This window comes from Struthio camelus, chromosome 3, assembly GCF_040807025.1.
Source record: "Struthio camelus isolate bStrCam1 chromosome 3, bStrCam1.hap1, whole genome shotgun sequence".
NCBI classification, from domain to species: domain Eukaryota; kingdom Metazoa; phylum Chordata; class Aves; order Struthioniformes; family Struthionidae; genus Struthio; species Struthio camelus.
Genome location: NC_090944.1, coordinates 20,293,508 through 20,316,313, shown reverse-complemented (window position 1 = coordinate 20,316,313; position 22,806 = coordinate 20,293,508). Strand labels below are relative to the sequence as shown.

The 22,806-nt window shown below is 37.2% G+C and overlaps 1 long non-coding RNA gene across 4 annotated transcripts; it reads right to left on the bottom strand.

The window, feature by feature from the left end:
* Window positions 1-3,755: 3,755 nt before the first annotated feature.
* Window positions 3,756-22,567, bottom strand: LOC104147729 (uncharacterized). Of its 4 annotated transcripts, none has more exons than XR_694956.2 (4): window positions 22,243-22,567; window positions 20,597-20,662; window positions 8,916-9,115; window positions 3,756-5,351 (listed from the first exon to the last, which is right to left on the bottom strand). It is a non-coding gene; the product is annotated as an uncharacterized lncRNA (long non-coding RNA). The 4 variants fall into 4 exon arrangements; XR_011139859.1 differs by having other exon boundaries at window positions 8,916-9,075; XR_694952.2 differs by lacking the exon at window positions 8,916-9,115 and having other exon boundaries at window positions 20,597-20,665.
* Window positions 22,568-22,806: the final 239 nt, after the last annotated feature.

The following is a 22,806-nucleotide window of genomic DNA, read 5'->3' as shown; positions in this document are numbered from 1 at the left end:
CTGAAGTCTGCTTTACTTCTAACTGCTCGGCATCTAGCATTAGGTGTTTTCATGTATTTCCCTTCTCCCTCTGAAGTGTCCTTCAATGCATTATATTTTATCATTAGGAAGGTACTCACCAGTGGAAAACCGAGCTCTTTAAATTTCACACTAGAAGGCACTTACTTCTATCGTCAAATCTTTTTTTTTTCCTGTATGCTTTCTGAGCTTTGTTTCTATCAGGACTATAGAAAGAAGAAAAGTTACCATCTGGATCCTACTATTTTTTATAGCTTTTGCAGGGGACCCAGGGCATGTGTGATTTTGAGGGGAAAAGTGGGGAAACTGGGCACGCGTGACCTCACGGAGGGACAAGCAGGCATATGGGGCATGTGTGACCTCATGGGGGCAAACGGGGACTCAGGATGCATGTGACCCCACGAGGGTGAGTGGAGACCCAGGGCATGTGTGACCTCATGGGGAACGATGTGATTTAAATGACACGAGGCCAGTACTTTTTCCATGTGACACCTGTGTGCGTGTCTATTGACGGCAGCTATGTAGGTCCCATGGATGTAGCGTATGAATGTGTGTGTCTAGGCAGTGTAGACATTGGTGTATCTCCCGCTATATACCCACAAAAGAAGTTGTTAAGACCAGGCACATGTTTAACATCACCAAAACATAAAAGGCTGCAGATGGAAAACTTTGTGGGGATCATAAAAATAACTCAAAAAAACAAACAATTCTGATAGGAAGGACTTTTAGAACAGATAATTAACTTGAAATATAGCTAACTTGAAGGACACTAAAGTGGTGTTACGGTACCTCAATATTCAAAGCTATTCAATGCTACTGAAGGACAAATTTCTATAAAAGCATTCTTACTAATGTAGAATTAGTTCACTTCTCTTTTTACTCAGAATAAAATGACTTTCTTTGATTATCCTCCTACACTCTTTTTAAAATAAGCGCATGAGTTATAAAGCCTTTAAATACCTAGATTAGATATTTTTAAAGGTCATAGCAGCATCTAAAAAAAGAACTTTAACATTTTTTAATGTTATGGTAGCTTAAAATATTACACTGAAATAGTAAAATAACATAATTAAAATGATCAACTGAGAAACCTGCCAAACAAGCATAACCTTACAGCCCTTTCCATGGAGTTTTAGTTCCACAAAACTGTGTGAAAAAATGAAATGTCAATTTTATTCATCTCAGGTTTAAACTGAAAAAAAAATCATTATAGTTTAATGAAGGCTTAAAGTAAAAAATATCAATGTTCTTCGGGTCTCTACTAAACAGAAAGAAAAAAAAAATGTACAGTTTTATTTCATGTAGTTTCTTTCATCCTTCTAAATCCTAAAATATAATACTATTTCTGAGTCACTGAAGGAGAAAGAATAAGAACATTAGAAGATACCGGTATATTAAAATATATGCCTAACTTTAAAACAAAATATAGAACCATTGCTTTGGTCTACCGTAGTACACTATCTAATTTAGACCCTTGACTTCCCTGAAACTCCTGAGCACTTAAAAATGAAGCAGGTACTTAAGGGCTACCTTAAACTTTTAATCATTAGGTTGCAGCAGCAGTATATAACGGATACCTAGGGTCCTCAGAGATTGTAAAGTGTAGTGTTTGCCAAATTGCAATTAGCATTCAGGTCAGAATTCTGCTTCTTTTCCACTGAGCTAGATCCAGGTCTGTGTTTTAGCTTCCAGCTTGTAACTCTCCGGGAACAGCAGGGCAAACCTACTCTTTCTGTGGGGTGTTCTTCAAGTGGGAAGGGACTCCCATACAGCTCAGCTTACCTGTTTTCCTTGACAGCTTCAAGCGGCTGAAACATTTATCTAAGTACATATCCATAAAGTTTTGAAGTTTACTTGTTGCATGCAGCCCAGATACTGACTGTAATGCTGACAAGTCCAGTACCTTGAGGAGCTACTAGCGGTTGGAAAAATTTTTCCAGACATTGGTGATTGTTGAAGCCCCTGAATGGAAAACATATGTTCCTGTTTCCCTAAGTAGAAAATATCAAGGAAAGGAATTCTGATGCCTAGAAAGAAAGGACAAATGCAACGTTTCACTGGTATACTGTTCGAGAGATGCTCTAAAAAAATCAAGTTTCATTGGATTGTTTCTGCTACTTTAATCCTACATACTTTGATACATAGTGTGTTTAACTGTGGATATGGCAAAGGATATTACTGTTTTAAAGACAGAAAGTACATATGACTTTCCTCCTCTAGGCCAAGAAAACGGAGGAGTTTTAAGAAAGCAGTGGGAGCAAGAAAAATTAGCCTATGACAAATCTGACTAGATTTTCATATCATGAGTAATGCAGCAAATTATTACATATGGTTATTATACGAATGGATTCAGTTCTGCTTGTTTCAAACAGTTTTTAAGCTTCATATATATGTTAATTATTTATAGCTGAGATTGCTAAGGGAAAACAGAGAAGTGAAGGAAATTTAGGCCTCTTCAAATTGGCTGTTTGAATATCTACTAGAAAGTAATGGCAATCTCAGATGCTGAAGCTGAGCAGATATTTAGATCTGAAAGTAAAAAAGGAATCCAGCTATATTCTATCTATCTCTACAATCTGAAGGATACTTTGGATTTAAAACATATGCATTGTCATAGCTTCATAAATATGGCAAAGATTGGACACTGGAAAAATATATTTCATCTGGCATTGTTAATGCTGATTTTGGGCTACACTAAGCAGCAGAGGTGTTAGAGGTGTAAGTTACAGACGTGGTAGCTCTGGCTGTGGAAAAGACACTGTTATAAAAACTTATTAGCCTTTCATATATTGTTCCTACGAACTTGGCAATAAACAGAAATCAATCTTTGAATAACTTTTTCTTGTGAAGTAGTCATTTGCATGAAAAGCCATAAAAAATTCCTAGCTCTCAAGTTACTGTGACAATTAGTTTGGACATTATATGTAGGTCAAATCTGAACACTTCACTCCAAGTACTTGCAAGTGCTGGGAGGAGTTCAGACCCATGTAATTGAATTTAGCCCACTGTTATGGTAAAGAATCAAAACCACGAGTCTCTTCAACACAGAAATCAGATTCCAGAGATTAGAACTGTTCCAAATCTGTAAACTAGTCTAGAGTGCACAGGAGATGATCACCTTACCAGCAAGTGTATCAAAATGTAACAAGAAGCCTGAACAAAGATTCAAAGTTGCGGTATTGTCCTTTAAATTTAAAAAAATTGTACACAAAAGTAGAAGCATTTTTTTTAATTTTTGGACAGGGATCCACAGATGCTTACTCATATCATCAGATTCATATTTTATCATGATTCTTTCCCTTATTTGACTGTGAGAACTAGTTTATTTCATTTATATTGAATTCTTTTCTCATGGAAATTTTTTTATTGATTGTAAGGACCAAGAAAACATCATAGTAGTATGTAAACATTATTAACTGATTCATTTGAGTTCATTCTCTGCTTTCTTTTCTTTCATTTCTCTTCTTGTTTTATACTCTAGGCATATTTGTTATGTTAGACATATTCTGTTGCACAGCAAACAGCTATGTGTGCTGTGTAACATTTATTATTGATTCCATCTGTTTTTTTGAAATTGTGGATGGTCCAAATGTTAGTTAAAATCTGTTTGTTATCAACAAACTGCTTTTATGAAGACATAAGAATGGTTTTTTCTTTAGTAAACACCCCAAATGATGTCTTGGAATGCATGAAACAAGTATAAATATATTTATAAATGCAAAAAAGAAGAGCAATGATAAAAACAGCCACACCTTTATTACAGCATTGTGAAGTCACCTCTATCCCTGTGGATGAGGGCTCTGTTGACAACCAGTAATAGGAAGTGAAGAAGACATATACAACACACAAAAATCATTATGCCAAAGACCATGAGCTAATACAACCATTTTGGTGAATGGTTTTAATGGTTTTACTATATAAGCACACTCATAAACAATCTTAAATAAACTTATAATTTTCTTTGTGAGTTAACATCATTTAACTTGAAAAAATCTGTTAGTCGTATGAATTACATATTATTTCTATCTACAAAATTCAGCTTGCAAAACAGGATTTGTCAGTGAAAATGTGATCACCTCTGTGTGCTAAAGAGAGAGGTCTGAACATACCAAAGAGCATATTAAGGCTGCATTAGGAAACACTGCCCTGCACTTTTTACATAGAAGAGTGGATTATCAAGGCTGTTCGTATTATGAGAAAGAATTTTATTATAAAAGTAATGGCTTTTGAAAAATTCAGGGACAAGACCGTTTCTAAGGTGCACCAAAGACAGAACAGACCTTGTATTGAAGAGTCTTCAGATACGGGGCCTAATCTTTTATCTTCCAATGGCATATTATAGGCTTTGTTAATTTTGACTCTTAAAGGTTATCAAGAAATGCTGTGTGGCTTGTGATGAGTGAGTCTGTGTGTGTGGTGGTGGTGAGGGGGGACGTGTACATCCGAACTAATGCTATTGCATGGCAGCCTGGAATAGTGAGGACCCTGGGCGTGGTGATGGTCCCTCCTTGTCTTACATCTCTGTGGTGAAGCACACAAGGTAGGGTCTTCATTGCTAATATGGCTCAGGTCAGTAATGAAAGGCTTCCTTTATCAAAACAGACCTCCTGCTGCTGTTATGTTTTACAGTACAATGGTATAGAAAGCAATTTCAGAACCACCAGTAAAAAGACCGGCTATTGGCCTGTTGAAATAACGATTAGAGAAATGTAGTACATTTATTTTTAATGGGCAAACCACAGAGGGAAAATATTCAGATTGATCCAAAATTAATTTCTGTTTGGTTTTGATATTGAAAACAAAAAGTCATTGAAATTGCTTAAGTGGAATAGTTTATACTGAAGAAATACAAGTTATTCTTTCACAGTCTTTAGTAAAATTAAATTTAGATACATTTAATATTGAAGCATATTTTCCAAAACAAAAAATAAAAGTGTTTTTTTTCAGCTAACATGTTTTGACATAAAAACGTTTTTTCCAGCTGAAACAATTAAATGAACTTGAAGGCCATTTCAGTCAACCCAAATCAGTATTTTGTCTCAAGAAGAGTTTTCATCTGACAAATTTCACCCCTTCTATTGAAAGTCTAATTTCAGGTACTATACCAATAGAAAGGACAGAAGCAGAAAGTTAAAGCCTGACAGACTCTTCAGCAAAGACACAGACCCATCATAATGGTTTCTTCAGTTATCTTAGGAGATACGTGGGTTATGTGGAACTTTTAGTAGAAGGCATTAGGATGTTAGCAAGCGATGCACTTTTCAGAGATGTACATATGAAGGATCTTGTCAAAGGTACAGACTGGAAAGGAGCAAGTCAAAGGAGATCCAAGACTGCAAAAGAGCAAAGCAGGCTAAGCAGGGGTATAGTGCAGTAAAAGGTTAAGTCACATACGCGCTAAGGCATAACATTCTGATGAACATCCTGCCGTGGTACTTAGCTTCCAGACGTATGTCACTAAGCTATTTAAGTACTTGCCCATTCAGATCAGAATGATGATTCAGTTATTTCTCTAGGTCATATTCTCATTCCTTTACACCACATAGGCCCATTCACGGTGGGTGAGTCCGACTCAGTACAATTAAAGCTGTTTGGAAGAGTCTAACTAGTGAGAGATTAAAAAAAAAAAAAATCTCATTCAACGCTACAGCTATAGCTATTTTCTCCATAGGGACATATGTGAGGGAGAGGGTCAAGGTAAGAGGATCTCCTGTCTGTATCTTGACTGTCTCTGCTGCCACCAAAGAAACTTATGACTGAGCAGCTACAAATTGCCTTTCTGCACCTGAACAGACTTCTAGGAAGAGTCCTAGGCATCCTCTCTGCTGCCTCAGGGATGCATGGGACTTCTGAGGAAGAGTTAGCCAAAGAGGGATGCCCATGACTGTGCCCGTGCTGACTGCACTCCAGGTCTCCTGCCTTGTTCTCCAGGTTCAGCTAAAGCCAGTGCCGGAAGGTAGGTCTGTGTTAGACAGTTTGGAACAAGGTGAACTTTAGCACAAATAGAGATTCATCCCTCTGCTAAAAATGCGGAGTGCAGACTTCCTCTTTGTTCTTGTGAATGAAACCAATTGAAAACCAGCAAAAACGAGGACAGTAAAGTTTAAAATTTACATTTATTTATAGTAAAGAAAATCTTCTTTTTTTTCTGAAAAAGTAGCTGAGTGAACACCAGAATTTTACTGTTGAACTCAAATTACTGTTGAGTCAAATAGAAACAAACACTGTTTATTTTTATAAGAATATTTTACATCGCCTTCTGCACTGTAGTTGGCCTTCTGAGTGACCATTTTAATGGAAAAAAATATTGAAAAATTACTATTCAACAGTGCAGATACTTTTCTCTTGGTTCATGATTTAATATTGTGAAAGGTGCTAATTTCCTGCTTGCTGTGAATTGCTAACGAATATAAAATGTTAACAATAGAGCTGACCTTTTCTTCTTTTTCAGTAGAACAATTTTTCACAATAAAAATGACAATTTAGCATAATCTAAATATTCCATGGAAAAAATTTTGATGAAACCTATCATGATTTCATCTGTCCATCTATGTGATCTTTCTGACAGTTTCCCACTCTGTTCCATTCCTTCTGTGTTCTGAACGGCTGGAATATTAGAAAAATAAACATGTGAACAAGCCAATCTGTTGGCAGTCTGGCCAAATCCCTGAGCAGTGGGCAGGTTTGTTACCTGCTTGTCCCATTTCTGAGGCAAAAATAATATGTTTTTATCACTGCTTTTTGGAATTCATTTCTACTTTATGCTTTTTACTCAAAAACAAGTTTAAGAACCTGTCTATTATCTATCATATTCACAGTGGATCTAACTGCCAAAGAAGAAGAAATTAGACTTTAAATAAAAATTTTAAAGTGTAGTGAGATAGGCTCAATATACATAGAAAGACTGCTACTGAGGACAAGAGCTAGCCGCTAGTCTTCTTATGCCTAGATGGGTATTTTGGCTATTTATAGTAATTTCAATGCAGCACTTGTTCTAATGACAAGGTCAATGCACTTGCCTTCCAGCTCTGTTTTTTCTCCTCACTATGTATTTATTTTGTGGTCAGTATAAGACCACTGAATTCTCTAGGGATAGATTTTTTATTTTGGCTCATCACTAGACGACATTAATGTCTTCCCATTTCCTTTTGTTACAGATTTTTGTGTGTTCCTCCATCAAAATCTTGTTTGAAGGGCTAAGTCTGGAACAAAAATCTAAGTCTTTCTCGGATGGGAGAGAGAAATTACACTTTCAAAGGAAAGAGCAATGAACACAGCTGCCTCTGTTGCTGACTCACTGGCCAGCAAATCTTGTAAAATGAGAACCAGGGACGTTAACAGATTATTTGATTGTTTGTTGTTTCTTCTAATAGTGATAAATGGAAGCTTAGCAGCAGTAATGGGTAACATGGAACATGAAAGAAGATAAAAGGTGAAAATTGAGAAATAACTTCAAGATTCTTCTAAGAGTACACTTAAAGGAATGTTTCCATTGAAGATAAGTGAATAGGAAACACCTGTCTAAAAACTGGTAGTTTGTCACTTCTTTACTGATTTTATTGGTAAAGTATAATGATACTTTTCCCTCAAGAAATTTAAAGCAGCATATTGGTAACGCTTCTCTATCAATACATTAAGGAAAGGGTTTTCCAACAAAACCAGATTCTATTTAACTATACCGTACTTAAGGGGGGGGGGGAAAAAAGCAAGCAAACAAACAAAAAGTAGCCTTTAAAATAGATCTACCCAAGTGATGAAATTGCCCAGAGAAGGACTTTATCACTGTCTTCTTCTACCCCAAGATGGAGTATCTATTTTTCAGAGCCAAAAAAAAGATATTCCTAGCTCTTGTCAGACTCCCTCCAAGCACCTTTATTCTTCTCCCCTGTTCACTGCAGTCGATGCAGATACTGTGTTGACCTACTCAGAAGCTGTTCTTGAGAAAGTAACAGAGAGGGAAACTTCCTTGCTGGTACAAAAAGGTGTAAATTCCCTAGAGTGATACAACTCATATCTGAAAGAGGGAGAGCTCATTACCAGGTTTTCACGTGTGCACTGTGGCCAAATTCTTCTCTGCCTGACCTCGCAGGCTAGGGAAAAGTAAAACATAAGAAGCATCAGCTATTCGGAGCCCAGGACAAATAAAATGTCACAGACTGTGAGAGATGAATATCAATGACCCAAGAGAAAATTCATACAAACTGAATATTTAAATTTAAAACTTTTCTAACTCAGTATCATTAACCCTTTTCTTAAATATCCTGAGCAAATTAAATCCAAAGCCCTTCCCTTAAAAATAGGGTATCAGAACAGAGAATGGGCAAACTAATGCAATTTTTCCACAGACAAATTCCATTGACTTTGCTGGGACTACTCCTGCTCATCCAAAAAAATGAATCTTTAAAAAAAAATGGATGGTAGATGAATTCACCCCTTAGTAATTCCTATAATCTGATTTATAATTGAGAATGGTCCAGAACAGAGCACTGAATCCTGTTTATTACTCCTATAGCCTGTACTTGTGTAGATCATGATGTGAGTTGCATGGCATGAGATCAAGCGTTTTGCAGTTAATAAAAGCACTGAAGAAATTACAAATTGGGAACAATTCAGGGTAGGCAAAACTAACAGTCTTATTTACTTTTGTAGTCAGCTAGTTTAACCTTGTTTCAGTGAAGTACTTCAATGTATTCTTAATCTTAAGAACTTCTTTAAAACCTGTCAATCTCAATTGATTTTAATGGCAGTTAGGCATGCGTCTGAGTAATTTGTTGAACTGAAGCCTGAGGTCATAGGCAACTTTGTAATCAATGAACGTAAAGGCCTTCCCTTTGATTTTTGCTAGCTTTGGAACAAGTCCTTTGGCAAATCTATAATGAGTGAAAATAAAATCTCACCATCTTATCTGGTAGCATTTGACTCTCATCCTTCTGGGTGTAATTGACAGTTCAAGGTCAACTGTCTGCCTCTTCTTCCTCAAAGTAAGACTGGAAACGTCTAGTAGAGTTAGTGGTATAATTCAGATATCCCTGCTCCAGGTTCAAGAAAATTCTGCTTCTGTAGACAAGTAGACAAGTTGGCACTCTCCTATGGAAAACTAGGAATATTTTCACTTTAGTGGTTCTTTCTTTTTTGTGTAAAGTATATCACTTGACTGCTGCACTGCACCATAAATAGACATGTTTTTCCTCTCTTCTCTTAATCACATAGCTCTCTTCAACTGCTGTTGAAAAAGAGTCAACACTCACATTGCAATATGTCCTTTATCATGGTTTGTGATGTTTTCGCATGGGACAGTTAAGATAATATCCAAGCAAAAACATTCATCTGTCCTTGTGAGAACTAAGTATCTTACTTCTGTAAAACCCTCATAATACCCACATTCTATTGTGATACTTGAATGCAAAGTATTAAACCAAAGAACTTGTTAGAAGAGACTAGTAGAAATGGCATATCAACGACTCAGGTTCCTTAGGGAACAAAACAGAGGAGACATTAGCTGGGGAATGTCCCAGCTCACATCCCACCAAGCTAAGACTTAAGCTTGTCACGCTTTGGAAAAGCAAGATGAGAGGGAATCCTTGACCTTCAATCTGACCCTGGGTGTCCAGGAAGCTAAAGAGTAGGTGGGCAAAATAAATACCAAAACAGAGCATTTTTTTCTAGATACAGAAAGCTGCCTTCTCACGCCAGAACCGTGGATACCTTGGCAAACAGGAACTTACACATGCTCAGCAGACTAGACCAAGGGTATTTAGCTAACATTAACATTTCTGATCTTGTAATGCTTTCCTGTACATACTGTAAGACTATAAATCTGAGAATAAATAATCCTTGTTTTCTTTATTTTGAAGAAACTTGTGTCACTGCAAACTCTTGTGAGTAAAATTCATTTGGGGACCACTGCTAGAGATGTCAGCCCCTACTGGTCATTCAGCATTAACCTGGGATGGGAGCCCAGAGACCACATGCCAAATCTTTGTCTGATTTGACCTGTGTGGGCACGTGAGAGTACTGCTGAGATTCTTGGTCCACTGATCTTCTGTATCTTCACGCACCTGATCGCCATGAAAACTGGTCTTGTTTCTCTACAGCATATTCCCTTTTCTATTGCTGCCCTGCAGAAATTGCTACATGCTGTGTCTCTCTCTTCTGAGAGGTGAGAAGTCATTTCCCTTTGCTAGTATAATGATGGTCCAAATATCTCACTATTTTTCCTGTCTTATTAGCAGGAGCAATTTTAAACTGTTTTTTTTGTTTTTTTTTTCTTTTTTTCCTGCAAGCCAACATTATGTAACCAGGATTTTGTTCTTGTTATTGTTAATGTACTTTTCCATTTTCTTTTAGTTATCAGTCCGTCTATCCAAATAGTCTTGATTGGGGACTTACTTCACCCTCACAGGCATGCAAATTCCTTTCGACGCCCATCTGCAGAATTCTTTTTGGATGGACATCAAAGGTACTAATTAGCAGATTATCCTTTTTTAGAAATTTTTGAACATTATGGCATATCATTAAACTTGCTAAACCTCTGGGATACTTTCTGCCTCATTTAAAGCCTGTTTTTAAAAAAGTGTGTAACTGAACTCGGGAATATGTTCAAATGTCCATGGTATTCAGGGTTTCATTTTAGAAACCACACTAGCTTCACCAGCTGCAACAGTCTAGGCTGGGATGTATGGCAAAGCATTCCAGTTGGAGCTATTCAGATAAACTGAGACAAATGAAAGCAAGCTCTTAATACATTAAATTTTTTCCCATGTGTTCTTGACATTTCCATAGAACTCTCTCTGACATTTCATTTTCAGAACTCAAAATGTGATGAATACTGACTATTCTTCCATGAGATTTTCTTTTTACTCCTATCTGTAGGTAGAAAACATGGAGGATATAGTGGGAAGTTGGTATGCAGAGAATTGATAACTTTTAGAAATGTCACCTTAGGTTTTGTGGTTTATTTTCTTTCTCCCTTCAAGGTGACTGAATAGAGGTAAAAGAATTTAAAAAAGATATTAATGGCAATGGTGCCAAAACCTACTCATCACTGAAGTGTTTTAGATGAACATACATGTCTGTTGGTTTAAGTCAGAGGTTTGAGAACGCAGGATGTAGAAACAAATCTTTCAGAGCCACTGACTTTGTGCTAGCATTTATAAGTTTTGTCATCCTACTTGTCTCATCTGCCAAAAGCTTATCATATCATATGTCAGTCTCAAAGGGGTCATGTGAAAGTTCATCAAGCGATCTTTATTGACCGTTCCATTATGATAAATTCCTTGATAAAACTCATTATAGACATGTGAATTCCCTTTCTACAAGCATCAAATTAGGACTCAACTTTCCGTTGTAAAGTAGCTGAGAAATTAAAAAGTATATTGACAAACTGCAAATGGAATCCCATCTGGCCATCTGCAGTTGAACTGTCATCAAAGCAAAACCTAAAATTGCTTGTGGAAACAGCAGGGAGAAAAAATGATTTGTTTTTTTCAGTCTACTAAATGAACTAACATATCCCTGCTGCCCCCTTGCATATTTTTACATGAATTTCATTGTGATCTGAGTAGTAAAATTGAGAAATACAGGGTCTATATTAAACATCAAAGTTTTTACTCCAAGCTCAGGCTTTGCATATGGGCAGCACCTTTCATCTCTATGCTTTACAGACACCTTGGAAGAATAAATCCAGCATAAGAGCAGGTCTGGGAGGCCAGCGCACATTTACCCCTATTTGTTGGTGAGGAATTTGCAGCACAGACAGAAGCAGGAGCTCAGTGATGTCAAAAAATTGGTTTATGAACAGGGTGTCCCAGACTTTAGACACAAAACTATTGTTGTTCTACAACAGTTGTTTAATCCTGTGACAATGAGGAGATTGGGACTGACTGTGCCGGCTGTTAAAAAATCTGAAAAGTGCACTGGACCATCAGTTTTCACAAGCTGCCGAAGTTCATAACAGGGAAAGGATTCCTAGGGATGCACAGCAAATGGCAGATTAAAGTCCTTCAACATATGCTCTGTAAGAATAAATCTAATAAAAAATGGTTAAGAATCTCGGTATAAAATGGATTTTTTTTCTATCCTTGAAAGCATGCCTTGAATTATAATTGTACCTCATTTTAAGGAATTTTTGCAATTCTGCTTACATTTCTCATGAAGTATACCACTCACATCACTGAACTAATGCATACATATTTTGTTTTCATTTTACGGAGCTCTGCCTTACATGATTGCACCTATTTACCATGTTTTTCAGACCTATTCTTGAGCAGTTATTCAATAATTTTGTGACACTGTTAGCATTTGGTAGAATTTTCAGTTTTCTTCCTTCAGTAGCATGATGAGAAAGACTTTTTTTTTTTTCCTTTTCTTCATATTTTATTCATATAAATAAAAATTTGAGGCAGCTGTTGATGCTGGGAGTTTAATATACTGTGTTTGAAGTAAACAATAGAAAATGGGATGTGTTAAGTTCCACAGGGAGGAAATTTTTCCATCATCTTCTTGACATCCTAGCCTCTAGAACAGAACGAGATGCCTACCAAACCAAAATACAGACTTTCGGTTTCAGGAAAAATGAGGAAAATGCAAAATATTTAGTCTGTCCTCAGCTCTAGAAGCACATTTATAAAAACCAGAAGGAATTAAGAGTATCATAGAAGCTGGGGCTAGGAAGAACTTCAGAAGGGACATGTGCTCATTCCCACTTCTACAAGGCAGGAGCAGTCTGACCTTCCTCCTAGAAATGATGATGAAAAGGAAAAAGAAATTTTTGCAAGCTTATCTACAGTGATTTATCCTAGACTTAAACTGCTGAAGAAGATACAGATGTTGTTGCTGAATCCAGCTTTAAGTCAAATTATTTCAATAAATAACATGGTAATGTTTGTTTTGATATAGATGATTTTTTAAATGCTCTAACTGAAAACAACTTTCTCATATCAATATGAGAAGTGTACCCGGTCTTGGTTTAATTCTGCTGATGAGACAGCAGCTCCCAAGACAGAAGCAGATGAAAGTACAAGGGAAAATTCAGACAGATGCTGGACGGTCCCAAATCTGACAGCATCTTTTCAAGCACCTTGTCATTCATGTCCATACATGCACATAGGTCTGGCACTCACCTTTCCACATCTCCACCCAAGCCAGATCAGCCATCATAAATGACACTTTCAAAATGATGCTACCTTATAAATATACACATGGCAGGCTTTCGTGGAACCAATAGCAAGAAGTGTTGTCCAGACTGGGATCTAATGTGCATTAGGTGCACAACGTTGGTGAAGACTTTTCCCCTCTTTTTCTCAATACTTTTGTCACATGGCTTTTCCTGCCCATCACCCTTAGAGAGCAAAGGGCTCAGTAAAGCACAGATCTCCAGCACACCTACTGCAGTAAATGCAGACCCACACCTCTTGACATGTTCAGGCAACTTCCCCGCTCCTCAGACAGGGTCTAACATAGGGCAGGAAGAGCAGTGGGGGGAGAGAGGACTCAAGGGAAGTCTTCCAGGGCTTCTCATTTTCTCACTTCTTCACAGAGGGCAGGCTCAGGGTATAGGGGCCTGCATCATCTAGCCATCAACCTCTCTTCACTAACTGGGTCCTGAGTGTTTCATGTGAGATTTCAGAGGCTAATGCCCCATCACAGAATCACGGAATAGTTGGATTTGGGACCTCTGGAGATCATTTGGTTCAACCGCCCTGCACAAACATGGTCAGCTAAAGCAGGTTGCCCAGGACTGTGTCCAGTTTTTGAGTATCCCTGTGGACGGAAACTCCACAATCTCTCTGGGCAACCTGTTCCAGTGTTGTTAGTTACTGACAAGTGCTAAGTTGTCAGTTACTCCACATTTCTCAAACACGTTGTTTAGCAAAATCTGAAAGAACTGAAATAAGGCAGCTTTTCTCCCTAGCGACTACTTCTTTTTCATAAGCATTTCTGTTAATGATGTTGAACCATAGCCTTTTTTATCTGCTAGATCTGGCCTTTTCAGAAAGTTTTCCTAACCCATTACTTATGTGTTGTTATCCATCTTCCCCACTAGGCACTGGCTATCCATCATAATATTTATTTCCAACTTAAGGATCCCTAAGGAGCCTGTACTACCTAACCTATGTATTCAACTGAGCTAGATGCAAAAGCTAATGTTTCTAAAAATATCAGATTTGAAACAGTATTGGAAGGTTCTTTTGCTTGGGTCTCTAGAGGAAGTTCCTGTTAAGAAACACTTCCAATGATATTTGAAATATTTTGGGTTTTAGTTTCTTTAAAAATGAAAAATAGTTTCCCTTTAAAAAGCTTAAGTCTGTATTTGCCTTCTGTTGTGAGACATACACAAAGATTCACTAGTGGCCTACTTAGCTGATGGCATACAGCAACTCTCCTTGTAAAGTTACTTCTGCTGAAAAATAAACACTAAAGGTGAGAGACAAAAAAAGGGGGAGGGAGAGTTTCCTCAGTAGCCATGTGGGAAGAGAAGCAACAGGGGTCTCCCAAAAAGCCTGTCCACTGGGCTCCTCTCCAGTGCAGCAGGTGATCCTCAGCAATCTTTTCCCTACAGGGACTATATAGATACAATTTTTGTCAGGACCTGCTCAAACCCTCCACTGATTGTTGCTGCTTATGATATTGTTAGCACTGATTGGAGTACTATGATCCAGTTGGTACTTAGTGGTTGTTAAGATATGTACTTGCATACTACTGGGTTCTCTAATTCAACCCAAAAACTACAACAAAGGGGTAGGGAGAGGAGGCAAGAGTTAGGCAGGCATGGGATCCACAGAGTAGAGGCTGTATTAGATTATACTCCAAAGGGTTTTGAACTCACCACTCCTGCTTCGCAGGAGAATAGTCTACCATCTGGATATAACGTATTTTGCATTGACGTGTTGCCTGTGTCTCCCACTAAAGCTAGGACTCTACGGAGAAGCATGGAAGATTTCAAGGGTCAGAAAGAAAAAGTACAAAAGGAAGCTGGACTCTGTAATCTATTTCCACAGACACTGGTCAGGGGGTCAGAAACTGAGATTCTGTTCCCTAGACTGCTAAGTAACTTACAATAAATGATCATTTTGTGAAAGTAATTAGTTACCCAGACAGAATACCACTCTGGGTCATTCTAGTCTTACCTGAATGCCTAAACACTATTATAGACCAAAACATCTTCTGTTCTCATCTCTTCCTGACTCCATAAATCCTGCTTCCTGACTGTACAGCGCTCCAGTTTCCGATGCATATGGGGAATACCCTCATTCAGCACACCATATAGCCTACTGGTTTAATTCAAGCTTGTGCAGCACAAGAGTGAAGGGGTGACACAATCCAAGACAGGAACTAGGCTTTCCACCTCCTGCGTAATGACACTAATTACCAAGCAGTTCAGAAGGTCACCGCTATCTTCGATCAAACACACTACAATGTGAGTGATAAGATCAGAGAGCAACTAGCGATCCTGGCTTTACTAAAGGCAAAGGTACTCAGATACTTCTTTTCTGAATTTCAAATAGCCTTGTGTGTAACTGCTTGGTAGTTGATGAAGAAAGGCACAGGCCTCGCTGAATATGCTTCATAAAACAGCTTTGGGATCCCTTAAAGCCTTGAAGTTTTTCACAGAATCTATGGTATATAAGATGATAAAAGAAATGTGCATCTAAAATCCTGGCCAAACACCGTTTTAGTTGTGTAAATAGTGTGTTGAATTCCTGTCAACATGTCAGTGATCCCAGGCTGAGCCAGCGGTGCAGACAAGATTCATCTCATATGCATGAATAAAAGTGATGGATTCTAAATGACGAATAGAAGCGATCCTTGCACACTGTGACATTTACCTTAATTGCCAGCTCAGTGCCAGAATTATCAACACTTGTTTTTAAATTGCTTTTTAATTGAACCTAAACTGCCCCTTAAAGGCTCGTGACTCTCATGAACCATGTGATTCTTTTTTTCTGAGATCTGAGACACAAGTTAGTCTGAAAGTGCAGTTCTGCTAAAAATCACAGAATGTCTTTACCTCCGTTCCTCATTTTTAGAGAGACTTGGAGTTGTTCTGTAAGTTTTTGTATGGTCTGACACCACGGTCCTGTTAACAGGAGATTGAAATTGATGGGAAAAGGTATCTAGGGTCTGCTCTTGATTTCATCATACACTTCATAACTAACTTCTCTATGTTTTTCTTCCTTTCTCCCTTATTGTCTACTTAGATTGTAAGCAAATTTGAAGATCGGCTATTTTTCTGTGTTTATGAGGCACCTGTACAAAGATTAATGCTATGGTTTCAGATATTTTTTTTTCAATTTTCCCAAATTTACCTTGCACAGTATACTCTCCATTTCCTCCACTAGGAAAGAACAAACAGGATTCCTTTTCCAGGCACAAACTTAAGCTTTATTTTCACTATTGAAAGCATGGTAGCTTTGTTTATTTTGTTCCTAACGTGATACCTACCATAAGGTAGTCATTTAGATGCACCATTTCTTTGCTCTGATGATGTAAACTTTAGACTACTGTGTCCTATGAAACGCCGCCAAAACAATGTGTTGAAATCAGTTAACCCGCTCAGAATTTTATGAAATGTGTGTTTCCTTAAATTGGCTTTAAAGCAGTTTTTCATTCGTTATGTTGCCTAACCCCCTGCTTTCCAGAGCTTCATGCTGCTTTGTTGTGTGGTGTTTTAAAAAAGAACAAAATGAGCATTTCTATAGCAGAAAAGGGTTTATCTGTCTAAATTCTTCCAGCATTACAAATATAAACAAGAGGCATGAAAAGTATAATTCCCCAGATAAAATTATAACAAATCATTATAAATCATTATATTCCTCTAATTATCCTGTGAGAAAAAGAGGAACGGAAGACCTTGAAAATAGTTATTCCTTGTCTTTAACTCCTTCGTTCTTTTTACCCATGTCATTTGTATTATTGAGAAACTTCTTTATGAAATGATATACTCTTCAAATACAGATTTACTTATGGTGCAATTGTGTGTTTAGGATTAAACAGAATGCAATTTTATAATCTCTCTCTAACTTTTTTTTTCCTAAATTAGAAATAGCTCCATTTTACTTCAGTACGAAGCCATATTTCTAAGACAACTGCTGATTTTTTTTCCGAACATCGTAGAAGCACAATTACATTTTTCCATAATCATAAGAATTTTTCTCAAAGTTATGAATAAACTATGCCAAAAGACCAATACATTTGTGCACAATATCTTGGAAAAAAAAAAAAAAAAGGCCCTCCATGGTAAATTAAATGATATCTGTACCTGAACACAGGCCCTGAAATGTCATAACCTATGCCATTAACTTGTTGAAGTAGAAGCGTGCTAGCCAGGCCTCACCAAATGTACTAAAACGAACATACAATTCCATGGCACGTTTCAAGAGTTAGAACAAAGGAGGGAGTTTAGTAATAGGCAACTTGGATGCCACCATCCTATATTGGAAGCTCCAAAAATTTAATAGCATAGGCATGGCTAAATTGTGTCAATTGTCCTCTGACCTAGTGAATGGACTTTGTATCACTTATTTCTCACTTACAGTTATTTTTAAGTGCCAATATATGGTTCTTTTTGTTATTTCTCCCTACAAAGACACTTACCTAAGGTACCTGCCTTCCATCTGAGTCTTTTTTCAGAAAACTTAAATAGGTCCCACTCCTTAAGGTTCATTATAAGGCATTTTCTCAGACCTTGAGTTATTTCATTCTTTTTCTGTTGTCCCTCCTATTTTTTATTTTTATTACTTTTCTTAACAAAGACAAAAGGATTTATCATAAGCTTTACCAATACTATAGAGAAAGGAAATACTAAACTTCCAAGCTCCTAACTACATTTATATTGAATAATTGCTCATGGTATAATAAGAGATCATAATGACTGAGTGATGCATTAGGAGTTCAGGTTGACTTATTGCTTCTCTATGGTCCTAGAGTTGTTCATTTAGAGTTACTTTCATCTAGGATAAGCCCACGATTTTGGAGATACAGCCTTATCTCACACAAGTGAGCATGCTCTAGATCACCCTCTGCCTCACTTTTAAGTATCAGTTTACTCATCTTTGTGATATCCTCATATTTATCAGCAAAGACTGAATTTTAGTTTGAAGTGAATGAAAACACTGAATAGTATCAGGCCTAGAAGTAAATTACTTTGGATTTGCTTCAGAAAGATCCTGTTCACTGTTAACGCCTACTGTTTGGATGCCTTTGTTAACCAGTTCTCGGTGGATTTACCATGTACTACATCAGTTTGGACAGTCCTAACTTTTTTTCAGATCATGTACTATTTACTTCAGCATCTTATACAAGTAATATTTCATTACATCTCCACAGTCAACTAATCTCCCTTTATCACCTTTGTAATTCAAGGAAAAAATTAGTTTGAGAGGAACATTTAAAAAGTTGACAAACAAATTCTATTCCCATGACCTACGTTCTTTACACATATCTATACCCCATACGAACTTCATTATTTCCCTGAGACTGATGTCATTCTAAATAATGTGAAGCTACCCAGTTGCCCATCTGTTCTATCCTTTAAAATGTCCCCAATAGTCAAAGATTTATTAAAAAATGACATTACTTGCCTAGAGAAATGTTAGGTCAATTTTTTTTTTAGAGTCTAAATCATTCGGGCTGAATTAAAAATGTTTTCAGAAATGAATTTAACATTCTCTTTAGACAGTAATGAATAAGAAAATACTCCAGCAGGCTCATATGGTAGTATTGCATCAGCACTCGATGTCTTTTAAGCAGAGAGGCTGTAAATTTACCTGAAATTATGAGCTATATTCAAAAATTGTTGATTGACATTCTTTGGCTTATGTTACACATGAGATCAAAGCAGATGACTTTATTGGCCCTTTCTGTCCATAAAATCAACAGTATAATTGCAGGATCTTAGGTTAACTCACTGTCGGTGACGGTTTACTGTCATTTGTTAACTCACTACAAAATTTTTTAAATTGGGTAATGAACTGCTTGTACTGATTTGAAAAGGAACTGAAAAACAGTTGGAAGACAGACTTTGTCATGAAAATGCACTGGATGTAAACCCGCATTTATTTCTCTTCATAAATTTTAATATAAAACTACACTACAGAAGGGGAACATGAAGTCTAAGTAGGCTGAGGTTAGTTAGGCCGCTGTAATCAATCAGACAAATGCTTCTGATTTAAAAATATACCAATGCTCTTCAAAACTGTTTATATGACATTTTCCTATGAACCTTAACATCTTCATAATTTCTATACTAAATTACAATTTATTGCAAGTTTCTTACTCTACTGGTTTACATTAATTTTCTTAATAATCAGAGACATTATAAAAATATGTCTTTAGAAAAATGTTGTGGTAAATTACACATTTATTTTGAGATTACCTATTTTTAAATGCTGGAATAAAGTATTATATACCCATGCAGAAAGATATGTATAACAGAAAGCAGTAGTCTAGAGTTACTGTCTTTCATAAATAGAATTAATATTATTTGATCTGGTGCCAGGAAATGTGGGCATGCATATTCTAGCAACATTCTAGTAGTAATCACAAGATTAGAAATATCACAGCTGAGGAGGTAGATTTTAAAAACAGCAAGAGGAAGCCAGATAATCGGTATTCACGCTGATAACAGGAATCTGAATGAAGTTTTACTCTCATGTGAATTAGGTGCCTTTCAGAACTGCTGTTTGTTTGGCTTTAATAGCTTTCTCGGGAGGCCAGAAGCAGTCTCTTTGTAATCCATTATTGCTTAACATTTTAAAGGTTTCTTCCCTTATCTTGCCAGCACCAAAGAGCAAAAATATCTAGAAGAAGACTTGCTGTGAACCTAATGACATTTGGATGACGATGATGAGTTGCGATAAACTACCTGTCCAGATAGTGATCACCATCTAGAGATGTTGGGCAGCAGCAGGGTGGAGAGTTTGTCGTTAACAACTCTTGGATATTCAAGTCAGCTCATCTTCTAAACACCTTTGAGAACCGATGCCTGAAGAATAGCCTTAGTGAAGATATTCTTGTCCATCATCAGTATTTCCATTTAATGTTGTGTTGAGACTCAAACAGCAGACCAGAGTTATGTTAGCCTTCTACACTGCATAGATAGAAGTCCTACCCTTGAAATCTTCACCAGACCTGCTGAGCCAGGAATTCAAGAGTCCTCACCAATAACGCTGGCGGTCTCTTTTCAGCATGATCATGCAGCCTGTAGCTCAGCTTTGAGGACATGTGAATGAAAAAGCCCTGCTGGCATGCAGACCCCAGTGAAGTGGGAAGGCAGCAGTTCTCTGCCAGGTATACCGCAGGGCTCTCCCGAAATGCTATGCTTCGGGAAAAATTTAACAGCTCTCTCAGGAACCTGGAAGCAACCGTTATTCTCAGTTATTTTTTACTATTTATGGTAAAGTGTTTCCTTTAGGACTGACAAAAAGATTAGGTTCTGTTAGGTATTCCTGATAAGGCTAAACAGAGGAAAAGATGGCCTATAAGCACATAGACCTTAACAATTAAAATAACAGGAAAGGATGAACAATGTAGCAGGTGTGATGCAGAAAAAGAAGTAACTCTCTAGTTAGTGCTTTACCTTGTGAAAAATGTACAAATCATGTCACGAGGAATAAACTGGATACCACAGTGAAGAAGGTGAAAGCTGCTGGGAAAAAAATCAAGTTATTACAGAATGAACACAGAATACTGGCAATTAATACAATAAGGCACCCGTTTAAAAAAAAAAACAGAGTTTACAGAGGAAAAGAATACACAAGTCATTCAAGCTGTACAGAGCCAGAGTGCCAACAAAAATTTAGTAACTGAGACAGGGAAAGGAAAAATCAAACTGCGGCTGGAGGAACTGGAGATGTGCATTGACAGCACAACTGAGAGTAGACAGATCTAAAGATGGCTATTTCTTGCTTTCTCTGTGAGGTCATGCAAGGACACTGTTAAGAAAATGAAAGCAAGCAAATTCTTTAAGAAAAATAGAAACATCACAAAACCACCAACAACCCAGTCTATTGATTATAATCTTGAAACCCTAAAGCTCACTAAAAATCATAGAAAAAAAAATCTAAATCCTACTGAAGATAAAACTGAACTATTCTGAAAACAACCATGCAGCATCTTACTAAAAAATTCTCCTTTTTCCTTTTTTTTCTCCCTCTCAAGGACAAAAGGCAGCTTCTCATCAAAACAGTAAATGAAGAAACTTTCCCCTCCCCATTTTTGTAAAAATATTTGGGCAACACAGCAGTGTGGCATTAATCACAGGAGATATTATTTCTGCAGTAATGAAGGAAAATCGGATCTTCTTAGGCAGTCAACATGGCCAAGGGAAATGTGAATGTTTGTCTATGATTTCTGCAGGCACTTCCGGCTTGTGACTGTATAGTATTGCTCTGTACTATTCCCTTTCAAAAAATTCTCCTATCAATCAGATATTCATCCAGACAAAGAGAGGGATGAAAGTTAATTATGAAATTCCCAGTGGCATCTAGCTATAAAATTTCTTTCAAATCATATCCTACATGTCTGTTAACTACCTTTGCCTCTATCTACTTCTATGTATGTATCTGCTATCTTGGAGTTTCATGAGCACCTCACTCACAATATCTTGGACAATAATCACATGATTATAAAGAAAGAGTTCTACATATATTGTTACTTATTAATCTAGGCTATCCATATTTAAATATTTCTATATCAATTGAAATAGTGTAGATACAGGAAAACAGCTTAAAGTAAAGTACTTATATATCCTGTGCACTGAAGCCTATGGCAAAACTGAATTTTGATCATAAACTGGGTTAAATAGTAAACAGAGGAAATCCAATCTGTCATTTTAGTAAACCTTCTTGTCAATAAATATTATAGTAATGCCCAGGAAGGCTGCAGCATAATTCCCATCTGATACAAAGATTTTTTGAGATATATCTGACTGCACATGACACTTCACAGAAAAGCAGCAAGTAGCGGAGTAACATTTCAGTCCTTTGCAGGTTTTTAAGTAGAAGACAACAAACAGAACAAAGAATGCTCATAAACTGTATTGCTTCCTACGGCTAGTAACACTGTGAATATTCCATTCCAGCATTCTGCTTTTGTCACTCTCAGCGCGCTAATGAGGCAGATGTTGAAAATAAATATTGTCTTTGACTGGATATTGTAACGGCAATATTGCAGCCATTTGTAAGACTTATTTTCAGGAGAAATGAAAAATAGAAATCTACTTACCACCTGTGCAATGCCCCAACTCCAGCATTTCAATGTATGTAACAGTTTAAACTCTAATTACAGTGGGAATGCTCAGTTTGGATGAGAATGCAGCATAACAAAGCAAAAAGACATCACTGGCAGTTTAAGTTCTCTGAGTTAATTAATGCCTTCGGCTCCACGTGGATGTCGGGCAAGGAACATGACAGGAACACTTGTGAGAACTGTGTTGAATCTCTGCTGCAAGCTAAGAGACAATGGAAAAAGAGTTTACAGATAGGAACATACAGCAGACACATCACCTCCTTATATACTTACAGGGTCATTTAAAAAGTAAATCAGAGTACACTAGACCCGGAAGGGATTCTGGGAGGATTGGTTTATGACATGAATGATATCACCATGGCATAAACCACCTGTGAAGGAATCTGTTTGAATGCAGTGTTTAAGCTCAGAAAAGCTGGCAGGTTATCGGCGTGCGTCTAGCAGTTTAGCCAGGAATCAGAGCATATGTTTTCAGGAGAAATGGCCAAATCTGACAGCCTGACAGAGGCGAGGCTGCCACAGCTCCATGTCCCAGGTCCC